This window comes from Lycium barbarum, chromosome 1 (assembly GCF_019175385.1).
Source record: "Lycium barbarum isolate Lr01 chromosome 1, ASM1917538v2, whole genome shotgun sequence".
In the NCBI taxonomy this organism is placed as follows: domain Eukaryota; kingdom Viridiplantae; phylum Streptophyta; class Magnoliopsida; order Solanales; family Solanaceae; genus Lycium; species Lycium barbarum.
Window position 1 is genome coordinate 130,261,380 of NC_083337.1, and position 24,671 is coordinate 130,286,050.

The 24,671-nt window shown below is 38.3% G+C and overlaps 1 long non-coding RNA gene across 1 annotated transcript; it reads right to left on the reverse strand.

Annotated features, from left to right (window-relative positions):
* Positions 1-21,261: 21,261 nt before the first annotated feature.
* Positions 21,262-22,020, reverse strand: LOC132601571 (uncharacterized). The gene is made up of 2 exons (XR_009567564.1): positions 21,916-22,020; positions 21,262-21,536 (listed from the first exon to the last, which is right to left on the reverse strand). It is a non-coding gene; the product is annotated as an uncharacterized LOC132601571 (long non-coding RNA).
* Between the last annotated feature and the right edge of the window lie 2,651 nt (positions 22,021-24,671).

The following is a 24,671-nucleotide window of genomic DNA, read 5'->3' on the forward strand; positions in this document are numbered from 1 at the left end:
GATGATGTTTGAATTAACTACAGTTCTAGAGAGAATTTAGGGTAACTTGAAGAGTTCTTGAATTCGTTTCTTCTGGGGGTGAGTTTCCTTACCTTATCTTATGATTATTAATCATCTTAGGCTTGAATTAATGGTGCAAATGTATGGGGACTAGTTTGAGAAGATGAGTTTCTACCTTAGCATTGAGAATTAAATAATAGGCTTAAAATATTAGTTAAATTGGTGAGTCTTGCCTATAGTAAAGATGGGATTTCATGAAGTAGTAAATCATAAGCTTGAATCTCTAATCCAGACTAAGATTGATTAAGGATAAAAAGGGGATCGTTCGAAACAAGAGCAAATGATTTGAGAGTTATGTTGAGGTTGTACAATGTGAAGTCGACTCGAGGGTTATGTATGAATAGGTAAGTTATAGTATGTCATAGACTATAGGGGACATTGATTGGATAACATAAAATAAGACTCTAGTGGTTATTGTGTTACTTACGGCTGGTGAGAGATGATATTATTTATTGTACTACATTTTTCGTAATTGCCTATGTGGTTATTGAGCTTACACATATGTTTGTTGGTTGGTGTTTCCGAGTTGTACGACATCTTGCTAAGGTAAGGCTTATTTTCGAGATTTCTGAGTTGAATTTCGTCGTATTAAAGTAATGGTGATCTTAGTTAAATTAATTGTCTAAGTCAGAGGAGGGTTAAGTATGAACTTAGGGAAGCGGGTGTCTGAATCCTGGTTGGTTGAGATAGATATGAGGAATAAGTAATAAATTGATGGTAGTTAAGATTTGTCTAAGAGTTGATATATTGTTGTGGCTTCTTGATAATGTTAAATTTGTCATTTCATAATATGAGAAATATAAGGATGTTAAACATTTCTGATCGGATAAGATGTTATGAAGAGTGTCCTAACGAATTAGTCTCGAGGAAAAAGGGTAAGTGAGTTGGTGGAATAGATAAGGTTGTTGGGTTTCACGTGGCCCTTTTGTAGTATTAACTAAGTGATAGAAATAGAGAGGTTCGGGCAAGTCCGTGATAAACTATTACTTGGCTTGAATGATTGATAGGTAAAAGGTTGACATAGTTATTATTAAACAAAGCGTGTTGAGATACGAATTCTTAGTTTACTGATCTAAGAACGATTTGCTGATCACATTGGTGATTATAAGGGTCTAGAGAAGTTGTAATCATTAGAGGAATAATTTGGGATTAGTATGATCAATTTCAATATATTAGATGACGCATATGTGTTATTGCAATTCCTATGGTAGGTTCGAGCATATAAATATGGAAACTGGGTCTTGTAGATAAGCTATACGAAGCTGTGACTGGTAAGAAGAACGGAAAGTTGTTGGAATGCGTTTGGTACCGTGGAGGCTTTTGCGTGGTTATAATGCATGTCCTTAGGTTATCGTCAGCCTTCTTACTCCCCTTCGTCGTTCAAGGACGAACAATTGGTAAATTGGTATCTGGTGTAACGACCCTTCCGGTTGTTATAGGAAATGTAGGATCACTCCACCAAATAAAACCTTTACAAAGGTAGAACGAGCTAATACAAACTCAATTGTGTAAGCCTAAGAGCTGAAACTTGACTTGTTTGTGGTTGTTTTTTGATTTTATTAAGTCCGTCGGGGGGTGACGTAGAGAATCAAGTGCCTTGATTTTAGAAGCTTCACCTTAGGTTGTGACTCTATTATGGGATGTTTTGTGACTTGGATTTGAGTATTAAGTGCCTATTTGTATATATTGTTGGTTTTATACTTATATGCGTGAACTAATCTTAGTCGGCCTATGATGCTTACCGGTGCATAGTGTTTGTACTGATACTTCCTTGATGCATCCTTTTTTAGTGCATATATTGTTTCAAAGATTTCATCCACACTACATCTCTAGCTTGAAGCTAGTTTGCTCGATCAGATTCGAGGGTAAGCTTCTACCCATGCCATGCCACCTGAAGATCTCTCTTTCCAGATGTCTACTTTTATTCCAGACATTATTTATTATTATATTTGAGATATACTTCATTCTTTAGACATTGTTAGTTAGAGTCCTTGTACGAGGAATTTCAGATTTTGGGGTGTAATAGTTAGATTCCGCCCTTACATTATCTATTCATTTTGACTTGTTTTTATTTATTTATTTATTCACTTATTCACTGTTTGCTTAAATATAAATGACTAAAGAAGTTAAAGTTGGCCAGTGATTAACGGGTTAACAGGTAAGAGTTCGCCTACTAGTGATAATAAGGTAGGTGACTGCACGATTGGTAATTAGGATCGTGACAATAATTTTTGGGCTTTTGGCCCCAAAGCCTTTCTTTCCTTTCCCAAAAATTACTTCAAAACAAAAGTTAGTAGTTTCTTTTAAGTTATCCAGAATCTGAAGTTGTTTTCTAACCATACTTCCAAATTGTTCTATTTTCACAAATAAGTCTCAAATCAATTTTTACAGCCATTTTAATCTAACTTAACTGCGAGAGGCCAAAGAGTAAAATCAGTTATAATTTTTGAGAATAAATCCATACATAGGCCGAAGTCTCAAAAGCTTATTTTTCTTCTTATTATTCCGTCTGTCCAAAATTTAACAAAGGGGATAAGCCCAAAATCCATAACTTGTGTTTCAAATCCAAACAGTCCATGTTTGTCAAAAGAGTGGTTTTAAAATTTAAGTGAATACCAATTTCATGCTTGTGATTAAGGATTAGCCAATTTTGGAAAAATTCGTTTGAGGCGACTTATCTATAGTACTAAACATTTTTCTAAGTTCTACATTCATAGAGGTTCCAATATTTCACATATTTGTTTACTATATACATACACACATATATATAAATATAAAATGAAGGAGAAAGAAAGAGAATTTAGCTGGTGGGCCTGCCCAAGCCCACCAGCATCCATTTTCACCCATGGATGGGACTTCCATGATATTAGCTTCCCTTTCTCTTATTTTTCATGCTCGATCAAGGAAAATGGTTGGATCTTAGTCCCAACAGGTTTATGCAAATAAGAGTCGACTCGAGCAGGAATCCCATGCAACACAGAGGGAAAAAGAAGGTAATGGTTAGAGAGTATCTGTTACACCTTGGAAAAATTTTCCGTTGGTACGTAAGTGAACGAACTAGTGATAAGTATGAGTGCATGAGGTCCATGAGCAAGAAACGACGTTTGATGACCTTAGGCGAGATTTTGAAGGTATCCGATGTGAGATGAGAAAGTTGGCTAACTTAAGATGAGATATGAGGTGAGCAATGCATGTGCATGGACGCGGGTGATTAAAATGAGAAGTCTAAGAGATATGAAAAGTTGCAGATTTGAAATCTGCCCAGTGGTCGTAAAGTGGAAAATACGGACCGTAAATTGGTATACGGTCCGAAAAATGGCAGTCATAAATTACCATGCAAGACTTCGACTTTCTGCCCAGTTGAGAAATGGTTAAATACGACCAGGAGGACGGACCGTAAAGTGATTTACCGCCCGTAAACCATGGTTGTAAATTACCATGCATGCAGCCAAAGTTTCTGGTTCTAGAAATGGTTAAAGACGACCACGAGGGATGGTCCGTAAAGTGGAATACGGACCGTAAACCTCCATGGACGACCACTGTTCACCCACCACAGATTTTTGCAATTCATTAAATAAGGGAACCAACACTTATTTTATTTCATTACAACATTACACCACTTCTCTCTAAAACCTCTCTCTACATTTATTATACAAGTTTTCAAGGATATTTAAGGATCAACAACATAAAACAAGGTGAATCAAGAGTAAGAACATCATCAAAGATCATCCAGGTCAAGAAATCCAAATGAAGAAAAACTAGGGTTTTGCTCAAAGTGGAGTATTATTAATCAAAGCTTGTTCCTACAACTTCTAAGGTAAGATTCATGATTTTTACATGATGTTTAAGGTATTGAAGAGTTGAAATACATGGATTGTAAAAAATATGGTCAAGTAGGTCATGAATGATGAATAGTAACATTTTGAGGAATAATTTGAATTGAATCATGAATGTTGTCGTGTTGTGATATGAATGCATTATAAATGGTACTAAGATCATGAACTAGACACTTTAGACGAATGGACGAAGTTGGATGTTATGACCATGAATATGGGTGAATTAGAGGCAAATTAAGGAGTCTAGATAACGTGGATAATGTGAATGACTAATGGCCATCGTTATGATATTAATGAAGGTATAGACGCTAGTATTGGAAGGAAGCGTGAAAGTGTAGAATAGTCCGACGAAAAGGTATGTAAGGCTAACCCTTCTTTCATAAGGCATGGTTCCTTGGCCAAACTCTTAAATCCTCTATATGAGTATGTTGTATTCAAACGATTGACACTCCGAGCTCATAAGCTCATGATCCTCGATATGTGCTACGATTGTACTACGCACTCCATATGACGAGTAAGCATAAGATATAGATGTAGCGAAAATGATGATGATAGTGATGACGATGATAATAATAATAATGCTAAAGGTGCCTACGGGCTATTATACTTACATGTGCCTATGAAGGGCTATAATGACACCCCGAGCTTATAACGCCGGGTAGGATATATGTATATGAATATGTATAAAGTATGTATACGATTACGAAACCCGCGCACACCTCTGCAGATGGTACGGATAACCCTGAAGCCTTGGTAGGGCCAGGTATGAGTAACCTTGAGCCTTGGTTGGCCAAGTATGTATGAAACACCGATCCTATGAGGTCGGGTATGCTATGTAAATGCCATGTACATGAAATGACTATGTATATAATATGAATATGAATGTGATAAGACTATGTATAAGAATACGAATAAGGACATGTATACGAATATGAGCACAAGTATGGTACGAGTACTATTATGGAATACGGATGATGACGTAGGTGTACAAATACGTATGAAAAATGGAAAGTCCTACGAAAGGCAGGTGTTATATCCCGTATTTTTGAACGTCAGATTATTTGCTGGGGTGGGGCCCACACATCGATATTTTTTTGGAACATGTGACAAGTTATATGAATCACATATGTAAAGTTAAACACAACTCATGCAGGACCCTTGGGCCAAATCAAAGTGGAAGCCCTCCAAACGAATATTTTTAAGAAAACGTTTTTGGATGACCTGACTTTGAGGGGCAAAAACGGTATTATAAGTTTGGAATTTGGAAAATTACCAAGACATAGAAGCTATAGATAATTGAATTAGCTTTCCAATATAGGTCGTGGGTTCCCAGGTGACGTCGGTACAATGAGATATGGACGTTTTAAGGTCCAAAGGTCAGTGGGCTAGGCCTAACTCGGGCCCAACCGGGTTAGGCCTATTACCCACACCCTTTTAAATGAAATTCCAGGTCTTTCTCCTCATTATTCATACAAAGAAGACCATAAAGTTCTGGAGAGAGAGAGAAAAGAGCATTGGAAAGAAGAAAAATCAATTTTGATCAAAATCCGAGCCCCGAATCCCGAAGCCCATGAAGACAAAAGTGTTGTATGTCGCGTTGTCTTCAATTTGAGGTAAACATCAACCAAGGAGGAGGGTGATAACGTGGTGGCTGAATTCTTAAGGTATGGATAAGGCTCCTTTTCATTGCTAACAAGATTATTTAAAGTTTTAACGGATTAGAACGGGAAAAATAGCGATATAAATTCGTCCGTTGGTATTGTGAATTATGAAATGAGATTTGAAGAGAATTTTGGATGAAAATAAATGTAGTTAACTTGTAGAATGTGGAGGATGTTGCTATTGATGTTGTTAGTATTAATTTCGACTTCATTACGGAAATAAAAATTATGAAATAGCTATATGTGAATTGTTATGTTGGTTGGTGAATTTAGAAGGATGCTAGTCCATATTAGCATGAAAGATTGGTTGTTAAGTTGTTATGGGAAGTTTTGTGATTTTATGGTAAATTTATGTAATTATGAAAAATTAAATTGTTAAGGCACGAATTATGATTATTGTTAATGAAATTGGAGGATGAAAATGTGTTATGGATATTTATGTCGAAAATTAGAGGTTTCGGATGAATTATGGTTTTGGTGGAAAGTTTGTGTATTTTGTATATCTTGTGAATATATTGTAGAAATGATATGAAATGTTTCTGAATTATATTGTAGTGATCTTGATTAGTAATGAATATGAGCATGTTGGTATTGATTTGAAAATGCGAAGTCGGAATGAAAGCTATTGCATTATGTTGGAAAGAAGTCTAATTGTGACATATTGTGACTTGTAGTGATTGTTGTTGTTGGTGGTGTTGTTGTTGGGTTGTTGTTGAATTATTTTGGCCGAGTTGAATTCTCGGGGTGTCGTATTTATAGGGGAGGTGCTGCCAAAATTTCGGTAGACAAGTACTAATTCAAGATTGGATGCCAAAAGCCTTATAGTAACATTTGGTAGATGTGACCATTTGTAGGTTTCGGACGAAACGGGATTTGAGGTTTGGCGAGCGTAAAAGGCAAGAAAGGTATGTAAAGCTCCACCTTTCCTTCTCTTGGCATGTCCTAGATGTATTAGGTTTGAATTTGGACCTCGGGGACTACTCTACTCTTCGGAACCTGCGTCTAAACTTGTCCTTGTTCCATTCAGTGGAATTGAACTAATTCTGTTGCAAATGGTTAGAAAAGTTGTCTAAATACCTATAACTTGTGTAAATAAAATCCGATTACCTTAAAAACCTCATAAGCGACTCCATAAAGTTTATTACACATAATTTGTGCCCGCCACCTCGGTTGACCCGAGGCGGGCCCACTATTTCCGAATCCACTTCTATTGTGCTATTGAATTGTTTCCGAACGATATCTAAAGCAAACGCTTGGATGCTCTTCTAATTCCTAAACGACAACTGTTTGAAATATTCCATTAAGTCCTATGAAATGTTTTGATATGTACCACGAATCCGGAAGTTCTGTTCTGACATAATCCACCGTGACGTCCGAAAGGTATGCACTACGATTATCGTCTGACGTCTTTCTAATGATCTGTTGTTTGGGTTCTTCGATTGAGTCTGTGTAAATGTTTTTATACTTTACCCTGCATTTGGTTTCTCACTACTCTGCCCGTGGATGCCTCAATGCTTCTTTCACTGAGCCCGGGCCAGGATTTGTTATCAAGCGTATTCCACTACATTGTTCGCCGTGCCTCGATGTGAGGGGGCAGGTATGACATGTACATGGGTCCGGAGTATGATGTGCCATGTACATCTATGTTCTGATGTTGGTGATATGATATGATATGGCCATCTGATATGTTATGATATGTTACGGAGCTATTCCCTACTCTGAAGTATGATGTGTTGTGGCGCCAGTGATGGGGTGGTGCCACATTCTGTTCACCGAGTCCCGTATTGGGGCCCGATTTGATATATGTTTCTGCATACACTATTTATGTTTTGTAAGTATGAATTTTGATATTCTGGACTTTGCACTCATTTTCTGTACTTTCTGTTCCGGTTATGATTTTATTTACTGTACTTCATGCTTTACATACTCAGTACATATTCCGTACTGACCCCCTTTCTTCGGGGGCTGCGTTTTTATGCCGCGCAGGTACAGATACCCACTTCAGAGATCCGCCCGCTTAGGATATCTGCTCTGCTGTTTTGGAGTGCTCCTTTGTCCGGAGCCATATTTTGGTATAGACTTTTCTATCACATATGTATATGTTTATTCTGGGGTATGACGGGGCCCTGTCCCGTCTTATGTTTCTGTTAGTATTGTTGTAGAGGTCTGTAGACACATACGTGGGTTGTGTATATATGTTCTGAGAATATGTATTTTGTGACGGCCTTATCGGCTTTCGTGCGCTACATCTGCTTATGTACGATAGCTTGCGACTCCGTTTGGCTTTTATATATGCGTATCTAATTTATATGCGTATCTAATTTACACGAGTCGCGGCCTACGGGGTTGGGTCGTGACAGCAGGTAAGCGCTATGACGATGATATTATTGTCTCCCCCCTCCTATGCTATTTCATATGTTGTTCATGATGCTTATTTATTGATGTTGCTCATGCTTTACATACTCAGTACATTCTTCGTATTGACGTCCTTTTGTTTGTGGACGCTGCGTCATGCCCGCAGGTGCACAGGGAGACAGACTTGATCCATAGCTGCCTATTCGGAGATTACTTAGAGAGCTCCATTTCCTTCGGAGCCATATCTTTTGGGTACTCATTATTTTGTGTACATAATTATGGGTATAGCGAGGTCCTGTCCCGCTAATGTGATATGTTATACTCTTAGAGGCTCGTAGACATGTGTGTGTGTGGGTAGATGTCTTTGGCCTTGTCGGCCTATGTTTTGTATATCATATTGTCGGTCACGTTGGCCCATGCACATTGATGTGGCATAGATGCCTATGATGATATAAATGTGTTGTTGTACAAATGGGACTAGTTGATGAATGAATGGAAATGCATGTATAATTATGTGGCTCACCTAGATGTAAGCATAAGAGTAAGCTAAGAGGGTGCCTGGGTGGGCTAGCACCGGGTGCTCGTCGCGGCCCCGAGTCGGGTCTTGACAAAAGTGGTATCAGAGCAGTTCAGTCCTAGGGTGTGTCTACGAGCCGTGTCTAGTAGAGTCTTGGTTATGGGTGTGTTGCGCGCCACACTTATAAACAAGAAGTTGCGGACATTTTAAGAATAAATGACCTTCTTGCTTCATAAGAACCGTGCGATAAAGCTATGATGTAGGATGTTCTTGCTCCTAAATCGTGTGTTGTGTATTTCAGAGATGCCTAAAAAGGTAAAGACTACGGCAGCCCAAAAGGGCAAGACGGTGGCAGAGAAGCGAGCTAAGAAAGCACCGCCACCGGTAGTAGAGGAAAGTGAGTCCCAAGGTGCGGCTCAATCTCAGTCCTCCCAGACAGTGCCCGTCTCTGAGGAGCGTGAGGAAGCCTCAGCCCCAGCTCCAGCTCCAGCTCCTCCACCAAATGCTTCGGGCCAAGATGTAAAAGAGGCCATTACCTTATTGACTCAATTGGTTGCGGCCCAGGCTCAGAGGCACAGTTCAGGGTGTGGTGATAGGGTTGTTAGTGTAAGAGCCCGTGATTTCATTACTTTGAACCCTCCATAATTCTTTGGGTCAAAACCGGAGGAGGATCCCCAGGACTTTGTTGTTGGTATGCTAAGGACACTCCGGTTGATACATGCTTCGGACACCGAGTCAGTGGAGTTAGCGTCATATAGATTGAGGGATGGCTCGATTCAGTGGTATACGGTATGGATGGCTTCACGGGGAGCAAATGCACCTCCCCCGGTATGGCAAGAGTTTGTTGATGCTTTTCTCCATCATTATATGCCCCCAGAAGTTCAGCGAACTAGGGCCAATAAATTCTTAAATTTGAGGCAAGGCAGTATGAGTGCCCTAGAGTATAGCCTCCATTTTAACTCCTTGGCTAGGTATGCTTCGGCCATGGTAGCAGATATGGGCGACAGGGTACATCGGTTCGTAAAGGGCCTTGGGCCACATTTGATGGACAAATGCTTGACTGCGTCCCTTCAGGACGGTATGGATATTGCACGCATTCAAGCACATGCTTAGAACTTAGAGGAAAGCCTACAGCAGCGGAGAAGTGAATGTGAACAGGATAGGGGACATAGCAAGAGGGCCAGATCTTCGGGCCCAATAAGTGAGTCCAGAGGCGGACACAGGAAACAGTTCCCTAGACATTCGGGCTATTCTATGACCAGTGCACCTCCACGGTTTTCAAGCCAGAGCCTTGATAGATCTACTCATCTCCGGCCGAGTCAGAGTTATTCGGGGTCCCAGTTTAGAGGTGATTCAGGCCAGTCAAGGCCACCTATACCACGATGTTCCCAGTGTGGGAAGTCGCATTGGGGTCAATGCCGATTGGGTTCAGATGTTTGCTATTCATGTGGTCGACCAGGCCATATTATGCGTGATTGCCCCTCAGTACATGGTAGAGGTAGGACCCAACCATCAGGGTCGGCAGCCGGATCTTCGGCATCTGTACGCCCTACCGGGCCAGGTTCACATGCTCCAGTCGGCCATGGTAGAGGTAGAGGCAGAGCTCCCAGTACTAGCGGCCCTCAGCATCGTATTTATGCCTTGGCTGGATGCCAAGATCTAGAGTCTTCTCCTGATGTGGTCACAGGTATATTATCGGTATTCTCTCATGATGTATATGCTTTGATTGATCCGGGCTCCATGTTATCATATGTTACTCCTTATATTGCGGGTCAATTTATAGTCGAGCTGGAGTCGATCAAACCTTTTGAGGTGTCCACACCCGTGGGTGAATCGGTAATAGCTAGCCGAGTATATAGGGATTGTATAGTCAAGATTTGTGACCATCGTACCATGATTGATTTTCATAAGCTAGAAATGGTAGATTTTGATGTTATTATGGGCATGGATTGGTTGGCTTCTTGTTATGCCAATGTTGATTGCCAAATGAAGATGGTTCATTTCCAGTTTCTGGGAGAACCAGTCTTAGAATGGAAAGCGAATGCGGCATCACCAAAAGGTAGATTTATTTCCTATTTAAAGGCAAGGAAGATGATCACGAAAGGATGTATTTATCATCTAGTGTGAGTTCAAGATGTAGAAGCTGAATCGCCGACTCTTCAGTCAGTTCCCGTAGTGAACGAATTTCCGGATGTGTTCCCGGAAGAGCTTCCAGGCCTTCCTCCCGAACGGGAGATTGATTTTACCATTGATGTGTTGCCAGGCACCACACCTATATCTATTCCTCCATATAGAATGGCACTCGCAGAATTGAAAGAGTTGAAGGAGCATTTGAAGGACTTGCTTGATAAAGGCTTCATTAGGCCTAATTCATCCTCATGGGGAGCGCCCGTATTGTTCGTCTGAAAGAAAGATGGCTCCCTGAGAATGTGCATTGATTATAGGCAATTGAATAAAGTAACGATTAAGAATAAATATCCTCTCCCAAGGATTGATGACTTGTTTGATCAATTGCAAGGCGCCAAATGGTTTTCAAAGATTGATTTGAGGTTCGGGTATCATCAAGTGAGAGTTAGGGAGAAAGATATCCCTAAGACATCCTTCAGAACGAGATATGGTCATTTTGAATTCCGGGTGATGTCATTTGGGCTAACTAATGCGCCAGCGGTATTTATGGATTTGATGAATAATGTATTCCGGTCCTTTCTGGAATTATTTGTAATCGTATTCATTGATGATATTTTGGTGTATTCTAGATCCGAAGCAGAACATGCGGATCATTTGCGTATTTTCCTTGGAGTACTTCGAACTCGAGAATTGTTTGCAAAGTTTTCCAAATGTGAGTTCTGGTTGAACTCAGTGGCATTTTTAGGACATATTGTGGCAGCCGATGGTATTCGAGTGGATCGTCAAAAGATTGAGGCCGTGAAAACATGGCCAAGACCCACAACTCTTACAGAGGTTCGTAGCTTTCTAGGCATAGCAGGTTATTACAGCAGATTCGTTGAAGGTTTTTCCTCTATTTCTGCACCACTCACAAAGTTGACACAGAAATCAGCCAAGTTTCAATGGACAGATGCTTGCGAACGTAGTTTCCAAGAGTTAAAGGGTCGATTGACTTCTGCCCCAGTTCTAACACTTCCAGAGGGATTGGAAGGATACGTTGTGTATTGTGACGCTTCACGTGTTGGGCTAAGTTCTGTGTTGATGCAACATGGCAAGGTGATTGCGTATGCTTCAAGGCAATTGCGGAAACATGAGCATAATTATCCTACCCATGACTTAGAATTGGCCGCGGTGGTCCATGCATTAAAGATATGGAGACATTACTTATATGGTGTCCACGTGGATATTTACACAGATCATAAGAGTCTTCAATAAATCTTCAAGCAGAAAGAGTTGAATTTGCGGCAACGACGATGGCTTGAGTTGCTAAAAGACTATGATGTTGAGATCCAGTACCACCCTGGAAAGGCAAATGTGGTGGCTGATGCTCTTAGCCGTAGGTTGATGGGAAGTCTAAGTGATGTACGACCAAAAAAGAAAGAGATGGTCCGTGAGCTTCAACAGTTAGCTAGCCTAGGAGTCCGAGTAGTGGACTCAGGAGTCCGAGCAGTGAAAGAGCGACAATATGAGGATCCCATGCTAATGCAGTACAGAAAAACACTCCCTCAGAAAAAGGAGTCATAATTTGACATTTCAAGAGACGGATTTCTCCGATGTAGAGGACTATTATGTGTTCCCGATGTGGCAAGCTTACGCCACCAGATTTTGAGAGAAGCTCATGGTTCCCGTTATTCTGTTCACCCCGGAGCGACGAAGATGTATCATGATCTTAAGTCTATATATTAGTGGAATGGGATGAAGAAAGATATAGCGGAATTCGTAGCTCAGTGTCCTAATTGCCAACAAGTGAAGATTGAACACCAAAAGCCGGGTGGATTGTTTCTAGCTATAGAAATCCCAACTTGGAAGTGGGAAGTGATTAACATGGACTTCATTTCAGGCTTACCCCGTTCTCGACGTAAGTATGATTCCATATGGGTGATTGTGGATAGACTCACCAAGTCAGCTCATTTCTTACCAGTCAGGACGACCTATGAGGCAGAAGATTATGCGAAGCTTTATCTTAAAGAGATAGTAAAACTCCATGGCGTCCCGGCATCTATTATCTCCGACAGAGGGACTCAGTTTACAGCTAAGTTTTGGAGGTCTTTCCAAGAGGGTTTAGGGACCCGAGTTAACCTTAGCACGACATTTCATCCCCATACTAACGGACAAGTTGAACGTACTATTCAGACTCTTGAGGATATGTTACGAGCATGTATGATAGATTTTGGAGGAAATTGGGATGATCATTTGCCACTCATTGAATTTGCTTACAACAATAGTTATCATTCCAGCATTCAAATGGCACCATATGAAGCTTTATATGGGCGAAAGTGTAGATCCCCAATTGGGTGGTTTGAAACCGGAGAAACTAAATTGATAGGGCCAGAATTGGTCCAGCAAGCTATAGAGAAGGTCAAGCTTATACAAGATCGGTTGTTAGCAGCCCAAAGTCGTCCAAAATCCTATGCGGATAATCGTCGAAGAGACTTGGAGTTCAAAGTGAAGGATTGGGTATTCTTGAAAGTGTCGCCAATGAAAGGCGTTATGAGATTTGGCAAAAAGGGGAAGCTTAGTCCTCGGTATATTGGACCATATGAGATTGTGCGCAAAATAGGCAAAGTGTCCTATGAGTTAGATCTACCTCCGGAATTGGAGTCAGTCTATCCAGTATTTCATGTCTCGATGCTTCGAAAATGTGTTGGAGATCCCACTAGGATCGTCCCAGTAAATGATGTGCAAGTGACAGAGAAATTGACTTATGAAGAGGTACCCATTGCCATATTAGACAGGCAAGTATGGAGGCTTAAAAACAAAGAGGTGGCCTCGGTTAAGGTTCTATGGAGAAGCAGTAAACGAGAGGAGATGACATGGGAAGCAGAAGAAAGTATGCAATCCAAATACCCACATTTATTTTAGCCCTTGGAAGAAGCCCAAGATGAGACGTCAAGATCATAAGGTATGTATATTTCCTTTTATGCTTTTGGGTCATGTGTGGACAAAAATTTTATGTTGTTATGTTGTGGCCCTGTGTGGCATCGATATTACGGGTTGTTGTGGCAGGATGGTAGCACCATATTATAAGGGGAACTCTGGCGAAATTTTTGTAGAACTCCCAAGCACTTTAACATTCGGGGACGAATGTTCTTAAGGGGGGGAGAATGTTACACGTCGGAAAATATTTCCGTTGGTACGTAAGTGAACGAACTAGTGATAAGTATGAGTGCATGAGGTCCATGAGCAAGAAACGACGTTTGATGACCTTAGGCGAGATTTCGAAGGTATCCGATGTGAGATGAGAAAGTTGGCTAAGTTAAGATGAGATATAAGGTGAGCAATGCATGTGCATGGACGTGGGTGATTAAAATGAGAAGTCTAAGAGATATGAAAAGTTGCAGATTTGAAATCTGCCCAGTGGTCGTAAAGTGCAAAATATGGACCGTAAATTGGTATACGGTCCGTAAACTGGCAGTCGTAAATTACCATGCAAGACTTCGACTTTCTGCCCAGTTGAGAAATGGTAAAATACGACCAGGAGGACGGACCGTAAAGTGATTTACGGCCCGTAAACTATGGTCGTAAATTACCATGCATGCAGCCAAAGTTTCCGGTTCTGGAAATGGTTAAAGACGACCACGAGGGATGGTCCGTAAAGTGGAATACGGACCGTAAACCTCCATGGACGACCACTGTTCAACCAGCACGGATTTTTGCAATTCATTAAATAAGGGAACCAACACTTATTTTATTTCATTACAACATTACACCACTTCTCTCTAAAACCTCTCTCTACATTTATTATACAAGTTTTCAAGGATATTTAATGATCAACAACATAAAACAAGGTGAATCAAGAGTAAGAACATCATCAAAGATCATCTAGGTGAAGAAATCCAAATGAAGAAAAACTAGGGTTTTGCTCAAAGTGGAGTATTATTAATCAAAGCTTGTTCCTACAACTTCTAAGGTAAGATTCATGATTTTTCCATGATGTTTAAGGTATTGAAGTGTTGAAATACATGGATTGTAGAAAATATGGTCAAGTAGGTCATGAATGATGAATAGTGACATTTTGAGGAATAATTTGAATTGAATCATGAATGTTGTCGTGTTGTGATATGAATGCATTATAAATGGTACTAAGATCAAGAACTAGACACTTTAGACGAATGGACGAAGTTGGATGTTATGACCATGAATATGGGTGAATTAGAGGCAAATTAAGGAATCTAGATAATGTGGATAATGTGAATGACTAATGGCCATCGTTATGATATTAATGAAGGTATAGACGCTAGCATTGGAAGGAAGCGTGCAAGTGTAGAATAGTCCGACGAAAAGGTATGTAAGGCTAACCCTTCTTTCATAAGGCATGGTTCCTTGGCCAAAATCTTAAATCCTCTATATGAGTATGTTGTATTCAAACGATTGACACTCCGAGCTCATAAGCTCACGATACTCGATATGTGCTACGATTGTACTATGCACCCCATGTGCTCATGATAGTGATGATGATGATAATAATAATGATACTAAAGGTGCCTACGGGCTATTATACTTACATGTGCCTATGAAGGGCTCTAATGACACCCCGAGCTTATAACGCCGGGTAGGATATATGTATATGAATATGTATAAAGTATGTATACGATTACGAAATGCGCGCACACCTCTACAGATGGTACAGATAACCCTGAAGCCTTGGTAGGGCCAGGTATGAGTAACCTTGAACCTTGGTTGGCCAAGTATGTATGAAACACCGATCCTATGAGGTCGGGTATGCTATGTAAATGCCATGTATATGAAATGACTATGTATATAATATGAATATGAATGTGATAAGACTATGTATAAGAATACGAATAAGGACATGTATATGAATATGAGCACAAGTATGGTACGAGTACTATTATGGAATACAGATGATGACGTAGGTGTACAAATACGTATGAAAAATGAAAAGTCCTACGAAAGGCAGGTAAGCGCTATGACGATGATATTATTGTCTCCCCTCTCCTATGCTATTTCATATGTTGTTCATGATGCTTATTTATTGATGTTGCTTATGCTTTACATACTCAGTACATTCTTCGTACTGACGTCCTTTTGTTTGTGGACGCTGCGTCATGCCCGCAGGTGCACAGGGAGACAGACTTGATCCACAGCTGCCTATTCGGAGATTACATAGAGAGCTTCATTTCCTTCGGAGCCATATCTTTTGGGTACTAATTCTTTTGTGTACATAATTATGGGCATAGCGGGGTCCTGTCACGCTAATGTGATATGTTATACTCTTAGAGGCTCGTAGACATGTGTGTGTGTGGGTAGATGTGTTTGGCCTTGTCGGCCTATGTTTTGTATATCATTTTATCGGCCACGTTGACCCATGTACATTGATGTGGCATAGATGCCTATGATGATATAAATGTGTTGTTGTCCAAATCGGACTAGTTGACGAATGAATGGAAATGCATGTATAATTATGTGGCTCACCTAGATGTAAGCATAAGAGTAAGCTAAGAGGGTGCCCGGGTGGGCTAGCACCGGGTGCTCGTCGCGGCCCCGAGTCGGGTTGTGACAGTATCCAGGCCTTAACAACTAAATCAATAAGAATACTAAGAGGTTAACTATGAAGAAAAACTCAAAACATGTTTCAAATGTATTTCTATACTTAATGGACTGATCAGATAAGAAATAAAAGTGTAACATGCCCATATACAACTTGCTCAAGATGAGTAAGAGGGCAGGCCCAAAACATGAAAAAATAAGGCTCAAATGCAATAAACAAAATAAAGGTAAGCCCAAGTAAATCTTCAGTGTACAACTATGAATTCTGAAACTAACATAGGGGGTATACCACACTTATACTAAATATACAAGTTCCCACATACCAAAAGCATATGGAAACTATGTATACCCAATATACCTTAGGTATATTCTTTGCATATTCAATTAGGAGCACCACACTTAAAATCCGGGAAAGGGTTTATCATCATTCTCCATTCAGTATATCCAGTTTTTATAAAAAAGCTTAGGTAAAATCAAGTTAAGAATTTACAGAGAAGAGAAATGCAGTTAACTACTCAATTATAGTCACAAACATCAGCCAGGGCTCTTTTAACATGATAAAATTTCTAAATCTTTAAAATAGATAACGATGTATACTAGATGATCTATTCCTTATAATATGCAGTTATATACTAATGCTAAGCCAGCTGTTTAGGATAAAGTTTGAGTAAGGAAGGGTATTCATTCATATTCACCTATACATTTACTTTATACATAGCAACAGACCAGATAATGTGAAAGATATATAACTTAGATCAAATTCAAATGGTGTACTAGATTGATCCTTCTAAGATTTAACCAGTGGCTAGTTGACTACTCAAGCTTTGACATCACCAAATGTAGGACCCACCCATTATGAAAGTTTCAATAGTAAACCTGTGACTAAAACAGTACCAAATAGGACTCAAGATCAGAAAAGCTACTTAGACAGGTACAAAACAGAACCAACCTTTTCTTTAGAATCTGACAAAAAAGCATAAGTGTGTAGATAGTTCATGAACACAAACAAAACCTCTTAGATGAGACTAAGAACCTAATTTTCTCCTTTTTTAAAGAATGAGATGAAACAAGAATGCCAAGCACAGATATATGACAAAATAGGGGAACCAAACTGCCTTAGTTAAACTAGTGTACTCATTTTAATAGTATCCAAGCAAGGAGTGAAGAATAAAGTGGAGCATGGATTAAGGTCAAACTCACCATTTAGTTGGAATCCTTTTTAACAAAATTTTTTAACCATAACACAAGGGAAACAACTTTAATATAGAAAGGAACTTGTACATGATCATTAGCTTCTAACAATGGCAAAAATATAGACTCACAGCAATTTATACACCACATCACACTACAACAACCTTTAGAATATTAAAACTCATTTCAGATTTATGAACTCCAACACATAGAGACAGAACTTCAACAATTCAAGACCTTCTTTGTTTATGTCCTTAGATAAATGGTCAGAGACAAACAAACTAAAGCAAGCCAATATGACCCTAGATAAAGGCTAGGGAAGTTCCTTCACTGTTTAATCAATCAACAAAAGGATATATGGAACATAATAGTTCTAGACTTAGCATGAACAGTCTCAACATGGTATCATTTATTCAAGCAGTTATAACTTAGATAAAATAGGATCGACGCAGCTTAATTATGGTTCAAAGCATATACACATATAGAACAATCTCCTAGTTTTTTTAAAGCAAAAACAAATAGTCCCAATATAGATCATCTATTATCACATGGAAACCACATCATCCAACACTGTTACTAATGGTGGTTTCAACATCTATTAACTAACATAAGAGCTATTTACTACTAATCACACTTATATGATGCATATCTAACTAATGACGTACTTAACTCTACACAACATTATACTAACTATGTAATACTAAACTAAACAAAACAGACTAACATAATACCAAACACATGATTAAGCAAACGAAAACTAAAATAGAGCAAAAAGGATAGAGATTACCTTTTCTACGCATAGCCTTGGTCGAGTTTGAAATTGGAGACCCTTTATGCTCCTTTCACCTCAAGCTCAGCCACAAACGGAAAGAAAAGAACTCTAAAATTTAACTAATCTGAAAATTACGAAATTGCTACTGAGATCGTCCTTTAAATTTTTGTCTTCTTCCAAAAATGGAAACCACCATATCACACTTATTACAAGGCCAAATGAGGTGATTCAAAAGCCTAACTTAAGTGAAATTTTTCCAGGAATCTATTGGAGTTATCAAAAGTGAGCTTTGTGATCATTCTAGCACCAGATATATGTCGGACAGCTGGGTGTTTTCATTATTATTATTTGCTTGGGGTTTCTCATAATCTTAGAAGGTCGATTTTGGGAGATTTGAAAAGACTCTTTCAAGAATTATCGTTTGGATAAGATTCCAAACACCTTTTATGATTATTCCATCGTTTAGTAGGATTTGCTAAGATTCTTGAATTAAGGGAGGTAAATTGGGGATTTGAAACCCTAGGCTTGAACTTGGTTTTTCTTCAATTAAACATGAATTAGTGGATGGATTTCACTCAGTTTTGGTATATAGGCTCCATAAATAATGGGTAAACTAATTTTGGACTAAATTTTTGATTTTGCCCTTCGTAGCTCGAATTCCTATTTTTTGAGACTTTTTGGGTTCGGATATAAAGTATGTCAAAATTGGTACCATTGGATTCGTATGACGTCCTAGGTTAATAATGCTACCTTATTGAACCTAATTTTCTTATGAAATGACCAATTTGACCCTTGAGGTTGGGAATGGGTTTTTGAATGAACTTTTTTATCCGAAATTTTTCTAAGACTACTATGGGTATCCTTCGAATTCCCTCATTTTTCCCATTCCATTAGTTAGGGTCTGGAACTTGATTAGGAATATGGTTATTTGGGTATTTTCTTCTTGATTCTAATTTCATATCCGAATATGATTAGACTTTCATTATCATGAGGCACAAAGGAAGGGCAAGATCAAGGTTTGACTATTGGATATTATTTTTTGGCTTTCCAAGTAAGTTATGGCTTACCTTATGGTGAGACTTCGATTAGCGAAGCATATGCATATATGATATTGTCGAAGAATGCATGTAAACCTTCGAGTATGAAGTTTGGGTTTGATATTGACTTAGGTTGGGCCTTGTTGTATGATTTGGGGGCCAGCCACCCCGTTGCGTGTTGACTTATTTGTTCTATATACTTGTTGAATCGTCACCACACTGAGATATTGGGTATTGATGGTTATTTATATATCATGATTATGATATTATGGAACCTTACTTGTTGATATTTGATATGAGAGTTCTGAGCCTACTGTGGCTTATGGTGTGGCCTTATTGATGATACTATGTGTATGCCCGTACTGTGGAACCTTATTATTGTTACTATTTAGATGAGAGCAGTGGCTCTATTGTGGCTTATTTTGTCGCCTTATTGATGATATTACTTGTGTGCCTATGCCTGGCACGATTTCGGATTGATTGATATGTTGATATTACACTTGCATTGCATTCAAACTTCATACAATATTGCATTGGATACTGAGTCATCTTTGGGATGTGTCCAGAGTGACTGATATGACACCTATTTGATACGAGTCATTTCGAGGCTATGTGCGGAGTGACTGATATGAAACATATTTGATACGAGTCGTCTCTAGGCTATGTACGGAGTGACCGATATTCTTCTGAGACATATTTTATATTGAGTCATCTCTGGGTTGTGTGTGCAGTGACTTATATGAGGCATGTTGGTTATATAGTGAGTCATCTCTGAACTGGGTGCAGAGTAAATAGTTCATGGACTTCGCGGGTCCCCCATGGGTTGTGCTGTCGAGACGTGATGTTCCGTCATCGGAGTACATGTGCACGAGCATATGAGCATATGCATTGTATACATATCATATAAATCTTGCATTGCATCTTATCCTCTCTCGCGGTTTATTATGATATGTATTGTGACTGAAGGATTCAGAGTTGATATACTGAGACTTGACACAATTGGGCTTAGATATGTGATATATATTGAAATTGATGGATTCAGAGTTGATATACTGAGACTTATCACAATTGGTCTTAAATGCGTGATATGCACTGTGATTGATGGATTCAGAGTTGATATACTGAGACTTGGCATAATTGGGTTTAGATGCTATAACATAGGCTGTGATTCATATTGTGGATACTTCTTTAGTGATGACTTGTACCTTACTATTTACATGTTTATCTTACTCTATTATCTTAATATATGTTAGCTAGTCTTTGTCGGCCTATGATACCTACCAGTACTTATTTGTACTAATCGACACTTGCTGCATTATTTTATGGATGCAGAGTACTCGTCAGGTTTCGATTCATCTCCTCGTGGCTGATTTTCAAGTTTTCTGTCGATTCTATTTAGGGTGATCATCACGACGACAGCCGCCCGAAGACTTCTCTTATTAATCATGTCTTATTTCTATTTTTAGACATTGTTTGAGACTTATTGTATTATTCAGACTTGTAGTGTTTAGTAGAGCTCTTGCATGACCAGACCAGATGCTGGATTTGGATTCTCATTACTTCTGCATTTATTTATATTATTATTGTGAGACTTATGTTATTCGATTTTCTTTCGCTTACTTATGTTTTATGAATGTTGGGATAAGGGTTCACCGACTGACGAGGGAAAGGTAGGTGCCCGCACGACTTAGTGAAATTGGGTTGTGAAAGCTTGGAATCATTATGAGATGCTTAAAAGAATAGTTCCTCAGCAAGATTGCCAAGTGCCGACCCGCATCCTTCAGATTTAGGATCGTGATTGATGAAGAACTAGTCTTTGATTAATATCGAAGGTCAATAACCTTCAAGAAGATAAGAAACTTTGAAACTAAAGATAAATCCTTTCTACCCACATGAAAAATAAAATATACACCTAATACTCATCATTTTTACCTTGATTTTTTTTTTATTTTTATACAAAATCAAATATTTATTTCATTTTGGATTTTTGAGTGACTATATCAATGCTTATTTACTATATAGAAAGAGTGTATGAATATGACATAAGAATTTAAGTCATGATAAAAAATCAAATAAAAGAAGTAACATCTAGTTATGAAAAAAGGAAGTTACATATTTTCAAGCTAATAAAATAAATAAAAAACAATGGACAAGATTCTCAATTAATATTTGATGTCTTCATTATTTCCACTAATGAAAGGATATTGTGATAAATAACTGTTCTTGTGTACAATCACAATGTCATATTAATTTATACAAGTTTTCTAAAAACTCCAGTTGCACTTTTTCCGATAGCCTCGTCCTTCATATCACAATGGCAGTATCCATTGGCGCAATAGTAGATCATGCCATGTTGACAAGAATGGCGGCAATCCGCAACTGTTGTGCATGGTTCACCTATCAAAACTGAAGCTTGTACACTCTGCAAGCCTATAAATAAATAAATAAATAGATGTCAAATTTTCATTCTAAAGTAGTACAATTATAACTAAAAATAGATAAAATTTAACATAAAGATAGTTGTTATTGAATATAGAAATAGTTTTCCTACCATTTGGTAGATTATATATTGAAATAATTAAAATAGGATTTTGATATGCCTTCTATTAAGGAAGTCTTTGAAATCAAAGGTTTTTAGGAATAATATTGTGTGAACATGAATTTATATTTCAGAATCTCCAACATTATCAATTCATATTACGAAATATTGTTATTTTAAGAACTGACTTGTGTCTTTAGACATAAAACAATATCTGCAATAATAGAATTTTCATTTTATTAAGATATTAAAAAAAATAAGGAGATATACCTGTTGTAATAAGCATCATGAAAGCCAAGGAGAGCAAAGTGATGAATGTCTTTCTCATTGTTGTTTTGAAAAGTGTGCAATAAATCAATGACGATTCTATCTTCTAAATATCTATTCCCATGCTTGCTATATATAGTTTTTAGGACGCTCTTATTTCAGGCTATTAAAATCTAAAATAATTTTTAGAATATTGGCAAGTAACTTATTAACAATTATTTTATGAAGTTATAAATTAATTTTGTTTCTATAATAAGATACAACAACTTTCCTAGTAGTGATGTAGAAAGATTTAGTTATGATCTAAATATAATCAATAAAAATCTTACCAAAGTAAAGAAAACGAAATAAATAAAACGTCAAAGATGTATAGCATAATGAATTTCAATGTACAATGTATATCAACATGACTCTCAAGTTGTCATGTTCCAAATATCACAGTCGTGATGGCACCCACACTATACCCCCCCCCCCCCCCGGGTGGGTCTACAATCCCCTGAATTCCAATTACTTAATAAAATTATGATTTAGCATAAATAACAAGAACAATCATTAATAAGTCTAAGTCATAACATAAATACTAAATGTGCGGAAAAATACTAAGTCATAATACATCCCCAAGAACTAAAGTCACAGTACAAGAACGACTATCCCATACTATGTCTAAGAGTAGTACATAAGTCTGAACACATGAAATCATAGTCTAGAGAAATGAGTTATAGACAATAATAAGATGGACTTTAGGACTGCAGATAGGCAGGTAGCTCACCCTCAGAATCTCAGCAATAATAGCCTTAAGGCTAGAAGCGGGGTCTCAACGAAGGTCCTTTCTCAAACTTTGCCCTTAGAAAAAGTGCAGCAAGAGTAGTATCAGTACACACATGCAACGGTAAGCATCATAGGCCGACTAAGATTAGTTCACGCATATGAAATTACAGAATCAACAAGTCAACATCTAGACAAACAATAAACATCAAGAGTTACAAATATCACATAATCAAGTAAAGCCTTAGGTTAAGCTCCTACACCACAAGTCTACCAAGTCTTCATTAATTTCTCAATTAACCATAGCATGAATTTGTTTCCTTCCTTCTCCGTTCAAGGACGAGCGGTTATTTAACTGATATCTGATGTAATGACCCGTTCGTTCGTTATATGTTTTTATCCATTTACCGTTGTTGACCTTTCCCTGAGTTCCGTTAGAGTGTTTTTGACCCGCAGAAATGGGCGACATGTTTTTCGAGATCATCGGGTGAGTCCTAGTAAGATTTGAGGAATTTGGAACCTTAAAGTTAAGGAGGATTGACCAATATTTTATTTTTTAGAAATTTCATCTATTCCATGAGGTCCGGAGGGTTGATTCTGATTTGGTGGGACATTTTATTTGGTTCTCGAGACATCTAGGAGGGTTTTGTACCCTTGGTTGGACGCCATGTTTTGACTGTTTGGGGGTTGACCGAGTCAAGGCGACGTCCGTTGGAAATTGTGAGGCCACGGTTAAGTTCATGGCACGTTTTTACATATGTCTAGAATTTTTTGATGTCCTACTTCTGCGGGAGTGTTTCCGCTTCTGCGAGTTCGCTAATGCGAGACTTTGCCAGAAGATGCGAGAGTATGATTTGTCAAGTGACTCCGCTTCTGTGGGTCCTTTGTGCTCATAGACGAGTCCGCAACTACGGACAAGGTGTCCGCGGATGCAGAAATAGCTAAATCAGTGAGCTTAGGTTTCCCAATTTTGAACCATTCTTTCCATTCTCAAATTCTATTCATAGAGCGTGTATGTGTGAGCGATTTGCTGAGCTTTGGGGTGAATTTTTCCTTGGGTAAGTTCCTAATTCCTTTTTTTTTTATTAACTTATGTTTAAGAATGGAATCCATAGTAGTATTAATGAGCTAATTAGGGGAAATAGGTTCATGAACCCTAGGATGATGATTATAACTCTCTTTCAATCTGATTGGGTTTTATTGGTGAATTTACTGATTTATACCATCTAATCATTGGGTAATTAGCTCCTAGGTTTAAATCTTCCTTTTATTTCAAGAATCAAAGTCATAGAAATTATGGTTCCTCTCTAATTTGGGGGTTTTTAATCTAAATTTGAAATTGATGATTAATGAGTTTAATTAGTAATTGGGGGATAGTATGGAACTTCCTAAGTGTTGATTAACCGATTTTTACTTGAAATTTCTATTTTGCCCATATGGGCCCGGTTCCCTGTTTAAAAGGGTTGTTTTCGATTTGAATAGTATTATAGCATTTTGGGTATCATTAGTCTCCATTTCTAATGTAGATTACCTTGTTGAATAGACTCAAACAATTAGAAACTCTTCGAAAGGGCAAGGCTCGAGTTGGATAGTTCATATCACCTGCTCGGCATCAAGGTAGGTTACCGTTTACTTTTCGATGAGACTCCAATTAGTGAAGAATATGTAGGAGTTATATATTGAGAGGGAACATATGTTAGGCCTTTGGGTATGGTGTGGTGGTGAAACACTATTAGGTTGGTTCTATTGTTGGTTGTGGGCTTGTCGCCTTATTTGCTATATTGTGACTTGCGTATGCATTTATGTCTCTCTTGTTATGTCATTGATCAAAGGAAAGATCTAGGAAGAAAAATGAGATTAGACTTGAATCGTAATGCGTACTTATGATAAGACCCGAATGAGATCTTGATTTTGATTTACTGTTGTCTGAGATATCATGCATGGCATACATCCTCCTTTCATATGATGCATTGATTGAACTGTGACTTGGTACT